Here is an 8799-nt window from a genome sequence, read left to right on the forward strand (position 1 = left end):
GAAAGGGTGCCTGAACTGGCCCTTGCCCTGTAGTCAGATTGATGACCACCTTCTGTGTGATATTTCACCACAGAACCTTAATCCAGCAACTGACGGAAACAGAGGCAGAGACCCACAACGGAGCACTGGACTGAACTCCCAAAGTCCAGCTGAAGAGTGGAAGAAGTGAGAATATGAGCAAAGAGGTCAAGACCATGATGGGGACACCTACTGAAACCGTTTACCTGAGCTAATGGGAGCTCACCAACTCCAGCAGGACAGGGAAGGAACCAGCATAGGACCAAACTAGACCCTCAGAATGTGACAGTTGTATGGCTGGGGCAGACTGTGAGGCCACTAACAGTGACACCAGGATTTATCCCTACTGCTTGTGCTGACTTTTTAGAACCCATTCTCTTTGGATGGATGCCTTGCTCAGGCTAGATGTGGTAGGGAGGGCTTTGGTCCTTCCTCAAGGCAATGTGCCTCACCCTCTCTGACGAGTGGATGAGGGGTGGGGTGGGGGAGAAGGCGGAGGGAACGGGAGGAGGGGAGGGAGTAAGAACTGAGATTGGTATGCAAGATGGGAAAAGATTGTTTGTTTTTAGAATAAAATTTAAAAAAAGAAAAGAGAACAGAGAGAGAGAGAGACAGAGAGAGAGACAGAGAGAGAGACACACACACACAGAGAGAGAGAGAGACAGAGAGAGAGACAGAGAGGTTCCCTGAAGAGATAGCCCTTTTCTTGACTGGCACAGACAATTGGCATCTTTAACTATAGAATGTTATACTAAGGGCCCTGTCCCATGGTCCTCTGTGCTATAATCTTAAGCATCAGTTTTCAAAGGGTTTGGGTCTTCCCAGGGCCATCAATCCTCTCACCTAATTTGCGCATGTGTCTCCAGGAGCATTTTTTCTGGGCTCTATTTCTGAAATGTGGTCAGACTTTTTTTGGTTTGTTGGAGAAGGGTTGCAAAACACAAGGGATGAACAGGGGCAGCTCTAAGGGGCAGCGCCTGAGGTTGCTGGATCCAGGAATTAACCTTCCTATGACTCACAGTAGGCATTGGGACCAGCCTTCCTGCCTGGGGGTGTGGTTAAGTGACAGTGTTCATGGAACATCCTCCAGGCCCTGACTCTGACTCCCGGCACCATAGAAAGGAATGAACGCATGAATATTCTCAGCACTTACTCCCTGTCAAGTAGGGCAGGCAGGAAGAGCCTGCTCTGTAATATTCTGTGTTTGGGTCGTGAGAGGCAGGAGAGCTGGTGCAGCAGTTGAAAGCGCTTGTTGTCCTTGCAGAGACTCAGGATTGGTTTCCAGCACCCGCATGACAGCTACCCCATCTGTAACTCTAGTTCCAGAGGGCCTGATGCGCTCTTTTGTCCTCCGAAAGCATCGCACATATCTCATGCACAGTAATTCATGCAGACAAAATGCCTACAAAGATCACATCTTAAAATAAACCGACTAACTAACAAACTAAAAAACGTTTGGTCGTGGACATTAAATGAGGACAGGTAGAAGATACAGGATCATGAGATCAAATCCAGCAGGGACTACACAGCAAGACTATTTCAAGCAAAATAAACACTAGGCATGGTGGTAGCTACCTAGAATCCCAACTCCTGGAAGCTGAGGTAGGGGGATACTTTTCACTTCAGGCCAGTGGGCTACACAGAAACCAGAGACAGAGACAGGGAGAAAGAGAACCAGAGCGTCATTCAATGCTACTTGTCCGCTAAGCCAGCCTCATACCTACACAAGACTTTAAGCCCATAGAATAAGTTCAGTGCAGCCCAGTGGCTCACACCTCAAGGTAACCAGAGTTATTAGGGTTAAAGCCAGGGTTCTGGGAGCTAAGCTTAGTCATTCATCCCAATATTTCAATGGAAAAGACATTTCAAGGTGAGAGGCAGAGAGGAAACTCATTCACTGTGATCACAAAGGAAAGAGACAAGACCCTGAGTCTGACTTCAAATACTGACGGACAGTACAGGTTTAGTAGCGGGTAAGGGGTGTGTGTACCTAAGGTGCAGGCCGCCCACCGCTGTGTCAGGACTCTCCCGGGAGAGGTGTGAGGGACATCTTTATTACCCAAGGTGGTTCCACTGAGAACACAGCTTCTGTTCCAGGGTGTGGCCTCTCCAACAAGGATAATTACCTGAGCCGCTCTGTGCAGGAAAGTTCTGCAGTTCTGGGAATCTAAAACGACGGAAGAAAGATGAAGGGAAACAATCTATCTCTGCACCTTCGGCCAAAGGAAAGAAAACCTGCAAAAAATGAAGACAGACATGGCCGGCTTTCAGTGACACTGGCGGTCCAAGGGAGGAGGGAATGGTTTTTCTTTCTTTATTTTTCCTCTTTTAAAAGATTTATTTATTCTTCTCTCAGATATTACATCTCAACCACAAAATTTCCCCGCCTTCCCCTCCTCCCACTCCCCACTCCCACCCCCACCCACCCCCTTTCCCAGATCCTCTCCTCCATCTCCCTTCAGAAAAAAGCAGCCCCATGGACACCAACCTAATGAGGCATATCAAGTTGGATATTTGAAATATTTTAATTTGAATTTGCACAGCACCACTTGTTGAAGATGCTTCTTTTTCCAATGTATATTCCTGCTTTCTTTATCAAAAATTAGGTGTTCATAGGTGTGTGGATTTATGTCTGGGTCTTCAGTTTGATTAGATTGGTCAACCTGTCTGTTTTTATGCTAATACTGACAGGTTACTAAAGGATGTGTCCTGACAGCTTACTCTGTGCATCCAGGGTCACAAAAATCTCAGATTTTCTCCCTTTGCAGCTAAGGGTTCTGCCAAGTTGACAGAAGTTAGAGTTACACAGGAAGAGGGAGCCTCAACTGAGAAAACGCCTCCATCAGATTGGACAAGCGTGTGGGGCACTTGCTTGATTGGTTCACAACCATTCCTAACTGCAGTACCTAGGGGTCTGATGCCTTCTTCTGACCTCCTCGGACACAAGGAACACACGTGGTACATACAGAGATGCAGGCAAGCTAATTATACACAAAATAAGGCTTTAAAAAAAGCCAGATGTGGCGGTACAGGTCGTTAATCCCATCAGTAGGGAGGCAGAAACTGTAAGAGCTCAATAATAGCTCAGGGCCCCAAGAGCAAGTGCTCAGCACAAAGGAGATTTATTTGCCAAAGAAGGACAGAGGGCAGGGATAAGAGACAAGATAGGAGATAGGGGGTGAGGGAGAAGGGGAAGGGAACAAGGGAGAGGGGAAGGGGTATATGTCCCAGAGGGACAAAGGACTTCATGTATAGAGAGGAGACAGATGGGGCACACAAGCAAATGGCACTTTACAAAGGTAAAGAGGACCCCATGTTAGGATGGGGTGTTTTGTTTTAATTGGGCATGTTAGTTAGGTGAGCTAAAGGGGGCTTTTGGTTGCTGGATTTCAATACTTTGATAGCTGGACCTTGGTGGTCAACCTCAGGAAGAGGAAGTGGCCAAATAAAGGAACAGACCTTGGGAGCTAGCTTTAGGAATGTAATCTCATGTTTTGTTTTTTTTTATTTGTTTGTTTTGTTTTTGTTTTTAGCAAGATAGAAAGAATGGGGGAGAAGGAGCAAGGCTTGCCAGAGACCTGTTTGCCATGTTCAAGCTGACTAGAGTCCCTTCACAGATATATCTCTGTGAGTTCTAGGACAGCCAGGGCTATTTAGTCACACCCTGTCTAGAGAGAGAGACAGAGAGAAAATGAAGGAAGCAGCCCCTTTATCTTAGACTATCTTAGAGTCATAAGTCAAGATTTACATCTTTACTTTGTGATTCAAAATAACAAATAATGGCTTGTTAAAGAAACTTCAAATATAGTCAGGAAGGAATTGGCATTCAGAAAGAGTGTGCTTTAGCGTGCATGAACTGCTAGTCCCTTTCATCCCCCACATAGACAAAGAATTCCCCCACAGACAGAGACCATGGGGGGAGTGGGGAATGGGATTGAGCTACACTCCGAGCTCTGTACCGTGCATGCCAATTCCGTTATTGTCCAACTGTCTCTTGTCCTCTTTTGTGACCTCTGCTGAAATTACATCTCCCTTGGCTCCTCTGCTTAACCTTCATTAGCCGACTTTGTCTCCGTTGGTAAGGGCGGGTGAGGTTATGGTGGGGGTTCTGTCTCTGCCGGCAAGGGCAGGTGAGGTTATAGTGGGGGTTCTGTCTCTCTCTGTTCCTGCTTTGGGGAATCCCTGAAGCTCCATCCTCCCCGTTTCTTGTGACCTAGTGACCCAGGAGCTCCAGGATAAGATGGTAAGATGGCTCATGACCCAAGTCCAACCTTCTCTGGTTTTAACAATGGCACAGACCAGCAAACTACCTACCCAAAACATTGCTTTCAACTATGAATTATGCGCAGGCGCTTGAGGACCCGTCGTGCCGCTGAAATAGAGAGAAGGCATGTGCAAACCAAAGGCAATCATGTGTGAAACTGTCTGATGTGTGAGTATACGCATGAGCTATGCACTGGCCAACTGGTAGGGTTTGCATTTGCAAGCCTGGAGTTCAGATAGTTCTACATGTAAACCTATGTAAATGTTGGCATGGCCATAGTGGGGTAGCCCTGTTGGGCATCAGGATAGAAGAGGACAGGCCGCACGACAGCTAGAGGCGGGCACACCTCGGCAGCAGGCCATCATGCCAAGCAGGCCCGCTCCACGGACTCTGGGACTAACACAGCTGGATGAGACAGCACTGATTTCTCTCTGCTTCGCTGTTATGACGTCCCCATCATCAGCCTTGAAAACTGGCTGGGCCAGGTGACCGGTCTCTCTCCTCTGCACACACCCCACCTTCCCTCACCGTCCCCATCATCAGCCTTGAAAACTGGCTGGGCCAGGTGACCGGTCTCTCTCCTCTGCACACACCCCACCTTCCCTCACCCACATCTCGCTCTCTTTCTGCTCTCACTCGCCCTTTGAAACCGAAAGGCCCAGAAGTAGAATGTCTTCCTAGGTCCTTATTTGTGGCCTCGAAATTCTTGCTCTGACCTTAACAAGAACCTGGAAATGTGAGAATGGTTGTAATTCGGTCATAGACTACTTGGGTGCATGTGTGCGGCCCTGGGTTCAATCCCCAGCATGAGAAAATAAACAGGAGACACTAGGTGTAATGGTTTAAGTAAAATGCTGCAGGTCCCCGAGCGGTGCCAGTGGGCAGCGAGCCATGAAGGCAGCCGGGTCTCAGGCAGGAAGCCGGGTGGTGGGTGAGAGACAGAGACGGATAGGCACGCCATGCAGAGTGAAGTTGGGTTATGGGGGGAAGGGGAAAGAGCAGAGAGAGAGAGAGAGAGAGAGAGAGAGAGAGAGAGAGAGAGAGAGAGAGAGAGGGAGGAAGGGGAGATGTGAGGAAGGGAGAGACAGAAGCTGCCTCTCAGAGAGAAAGACACACACACAGACACACACACACACACACACACACACACACACACACAGAGGAAGGAAAGGACTCAGGCTGGAAGCTGAAGATCAGCTTGCCTTGGGCTGACAGGGGAGGGAGTGGGCGTGGCTTGTCTCTTAAAGGGACAGGACACACAATTACAGGTACAGGCTTCAAGCCTGCCTAGCTTCAAGACCTCTTCGGCTTTGTCAGTGGCAAAAACAAAGCAACTGGTCGATTGTTTTCCAGTGTAAACCTGAACAGTTTTTATGGACATGAACCAGTAACACTAATCACTGCTTCCAGGCTAGTCTTCCCAGTTCCTGGAAGTGGGCTGCCTCATGGAAGGCCTTCCTAGTTATTCTGGCAAATCTAGTAGAGTGTTAGTGATCTGCGCCTCTTAGTGCTAAGCTGGGGACAGTGGAATCACTGAACAGGGCCACTCCATGGGCAGGAAGGTTTATTGGGAATCAAACTGCCAGGGCTATGGGGGGAGAGGACAGAGAGAAAGAGCCCTAAAATGTTGGGAAAATCAAGGAAAAGATTTTATATGACAGTCAACAAGGGGGTCTTTGAGCTGAGTTAGGCTAGGTTGACCAAGAATTAGAGGCCCTTGCTAGAAGTAGTTGATCTTCAAGGGGTGGATTAAGGGAGGTCCCTGGTAAACAGAACCCCACCTTTAGGCTTCTGTTTACGGAGCCAAAGTCTTGTTTAGGCCATTGGGGGTGGAGGGGGTGGAGGGGGTGAACCTACATTAACTGGCAGAAACACCATACAGAGGTGGTGTGAGGTGAATGGGAGATGAGCAGGCTTTGGGGCATTTCAAGGGTAGGGAAGCCCTATTTGGTGGCTCACTCTTGCAGACATGGCATTCTGGAGGCCAAATCGGGAGAAATGTCATGAGTTCTAGGCCAGCCAGGACACCAGAAAAAAGTCCTTCTCAGACTCCTTCCTGCCAAAAAATGACAATGGTAACAATAACGGTTCAACACATAATCTCAGAACTCAGGAGGGTAAAATGGGATGATTCCATCAAATTTCAAGGCCAGCCTGGGCAGAATGAGACCCTGTCTCAACCCCTCTTGGAGGAGAGTGTCTTAGTCAGGGTTTCTATCGCTGTGCAGAGACACCATGACCATGGCAGCTCTCAGAAAGAATAACATCCAACTGGGACAGCCTTTCATCACAGCAGGAAGCACGTGACATGCAGATAGACACGGTGCTGGAGAAGTAGCTCAGAGTTCTACATTCAGACCTTAGGCCACAGGATGAGAGAGTGACACCTCAAAGCCCATTCTCAGTGACACACTTCCTCCAAGGCCACACTCACTCCAACAAGGCCACGCCTCCTACTAGTGCCACTTCCTATGAACCTATGGGGGCTAATAATATTCAAACCACCACAGAAGGTAACACAGAAGACACCAAAAGGAAAAAAGGCTTGGGTCTGAATTACTCCTTGACACCAGGGTTAATGTACTCCTTATGAGATAGGCTCAATAAAATGAGGTGACTTCTGTCACCAGCCCTGCCCTGAGCAGTGCAGAGGTTTTCTTCCCTCCTCATTTACTTTTTAATTTTAAACATTTATTTTTATTTTATATGCATTAGTGTTTGGCCTGTATGTGTGTCTGCTGGATTCCCCAGAACTGGAGCTCAGAGAGTTATGAGCTGCCGTGCGGGTTCTCTGGAAGAGCAGCCAGGAACTCTCCACGGCTGAGCCGTCTCTCCAGACCCCTCTTTTTACTTTCAAAAAATATTTATTTTAGGGGCACACATACCACAACTTACACGTGAGGGTCAGGGGAAAACTTGTGGGATTTTTGTAATAGCCCTCCTCCACTATAGTCTGAAAACAGTTTTGATGGCAAATGCTCCTACCTGTTGAGCCAACCGGATGGACCTGAGGTTTGTTGTTGTGGTTGAGGATGAGGGCGGCAGGACAGACGGACGGACCGACGGACGCACGCACAAGTGTGCAGGAGAGGAGGCCGGATGTCGAGCACTTCCCTCTACCGTTCTCTGTCTTATTCCCCTGAGACAGACTCACTCACTGACCTTGGAGCTTGCCTCTTTTTTGGCTCGGGTGGCAGTAAGCAAGATCCAGCGATCTCCTGTCTGTCCCTTCTCCCCAGGGTGTGTGGTTATACCTGACTTTATTTTATTTTTTTACTTCGGGGTTGGGGATCCCAGCTCAGGTCCTTGTGCTTGCAAAGCCAGGGCTCTTCCTTACTGAGCCTTCTTCCCAGGAAGGTTTTCTAGAACTCTGCAGAGCTCTCAGTAACCACACGTGTGACACAAGCAAAGGGTGTCCACAGTGGCAGGAGACGGGCTTCAATGGCCTCTTGGGGCTTTAACCACAGCACCAGGGAGACTGAGGCAGAGGATGGCTGCGAGTTCGAGGCCAGCTTGGACTACAGACTAAGACGTTATCTCAAAAAAAAAAAAACCCAAATTTTAAAAATGGAAACTTTTTTTTTTCTCAAGCACAGGATCTCAGTATATGGTCTTGTCTGGCTTAGAACTCCATGTCTAGATCTGGCTGGCCTTGGACTGGCAGAGACTCCCCTGCCTCTATTTCCCAAGTGCTGGGATTAAAGACTTTAGCCATCATGCCCAGCTTAAAAACAAATTTTAAAGAGTAACGTTGAGAGGCCCAGGACATTGCGGCAGTTGGATGCCACATCCATTCCTGGAACCCAAATCTCCTGGGACTCAGCTAAAGTGTGGCAATGACCACAGTCGCAGAGGGGCTGGCCAGGAACCACACGTCATGTCTCCTGATTTGCTGCCACCTCCCTCTGGCCAAGAAGCTGTGTCTTATGGGTCAGTCTCCCCGTGCGGAGAAATAAGGACTGCTCAGGTAAATGGACAGCCGCTGCTCTCAGCCGCCGCTCTCGACCTAGTCAGTTAGCTCACAAACATGTAAGGAGTGTGGTGTCTCCACAAGAGCTAACAGCTGGAAAGGCCACTAAGGAAACCAAATAAGATGCCAGAGAGCCCAGGACAAAGTTCCCACATCTCATGATGGGCACCTTTACCATGATTTTTTTTCTTTTAATGTATAACTAGGGACTTTAAGAGAAATTGAGACAGCTGTGCTGCATGCCTGTAATCTTGACGCTCGGGAGGCAGAGTCAGGAATTCAAAGTCATCCTTGCCTATACGGTGAGTGGGAGGCCAGAGTAAGTAAACGAGTCTATGTTGAAGAGGAAGGAGGAAGAGGAAAGAAAAAGCCGGGAGTGTGGAAGCCAAGGGGAAGGAACGCTTGCTGAAGGGGAAATTTAAGGTTAACAATGATCGCAGCAAGAGCTGGCCCCTGGGAAGTGGCGGGTGGAGTCGAGCCACAGTGGAGGAGTGAGAAGAGATATGGCAGAGTCTGGCAGTGAAGAAGACAAGGTCTCGAGTGGCTT

Source organism: Arvicola amphibius, chromosome 11 (assembly GCF_903992535.2).
Source record: "Arvicola amphibius chromosome 11, mArvAmp1.2, whole genome shotgun sequence".
NCBI classification, from domain to species: Eukaryota; Metazoa; Chordata; class Mammalia; order Rodentia; family Cricetidae; genus Arvicola; species Arvicola amphibius.